Here is a 1,180-nt window from a genome sequence, read left to right as displayed (position 1 = left end):
CCCTGACTGTCAGCTTATTACACCATTGCCTGCAGAAGGGGTAAACCCCCGAGGGTTACTCCCACTGCAAATTTGGCAGACAGATGTCACACACATTGACTCTTTCGGGAAATTGAAATTCGTTCATGTGTCTATTGACACCTGTTCAAATTACATTGTGGCCACCGCACACTCTGGTGAGAAGAGTCGGGATGTGCAGAAACATTTCACCACAGCCTTTGCTCACATGGGCATACCCAAACAGATCAAAACCGACAGCGGGCCTGCCTATGTAGCAAAGAAAACTCAGGAATTTTTAGCCTTGTGGGGTGTGGAACACCGCACTGGTATTCCTCACTCTCCCACAGGTCAGGCAATTGTTGAAAGAGCTCACCTGACACTCAAATCCATGTTGAAGAGGCAGAAACGAAAGAGCAGTGACCTCTCCCCACATGAGTGTCTGCAAAAAGCCATGTACGTCCTCAACTTCCTCAACAGGATTGAGGATGGACAGGCACCAGTTTTTAAACACTTTACCAAAACAAACTCCATTCCCATTGAAAAAGCCAAAGTACTTTACAAAGACTTGGTATCTGACAAATGGCTAGGCCCTTTCCCCATCATAACCTGGGGAAGAGGTCATGCATGCATACTCACTGATACAGGTCCACGATGGGTCCCCTCAAGAAGGATCAAGCCCTTCCTAGAGGACTCCAGACCCTCCTGATGCTCCACTTCCTGATTCCACCGTGGACCACCTCAGCTCTCTCAGTCCCGAACTGGATGCAGCAACCAACAGAAAACGTCTGGATTACCCTAGCCAAAACCACCAATACCGACACAATGTGCCTTTCCCTCGATAGTGTAAGTCACCCCTTTAAGAGCTGTCTCGTAGGGATACCCGACTGGAACGGGTTTATCCAAAACACTTCCCTTATAGATAATTTCCTTCCTTCTTCAAACACTATTTCCCAACTTCTCCTACGTCAGGGAACCCTAGACATAGACCCCCAAGAGTTAGACCTTTTAGGCTCCTCTGTAGCTACCACTTGCCTTAGATTTAAACCCACTTCTAAACGCCTTAATCCAAAACCTAACCTATCCCCCAACTCTATCATGTATACTAACACTACTGAATGGTGCAACTACTCCCAACCATACCCTCTTCCCACTGAACGTTTCTCTAAACCCACAAAACTAC

The sequence above is a fragment of the Empidonax traillii genome, unplaced genomic scaffold (genome assembly GCF_003031625.1).
Source record: "Empidonax traillii isolate 1590-97213 ecotype Southwest subspecies unplaced genomic scaffold, ASM303162v1 scaffold452:size499809, whole genome shotgun sequence".
Taxonomy (NCBI): domain Eukaryota; kingdom Metazoa; phylum Chordata; class Aves; order Passeriformes; family Tyrannidae; genus Empidonax; species Empidonax traillii.
Note: the sequence above shows the minus strand (reverse complement) of the source record.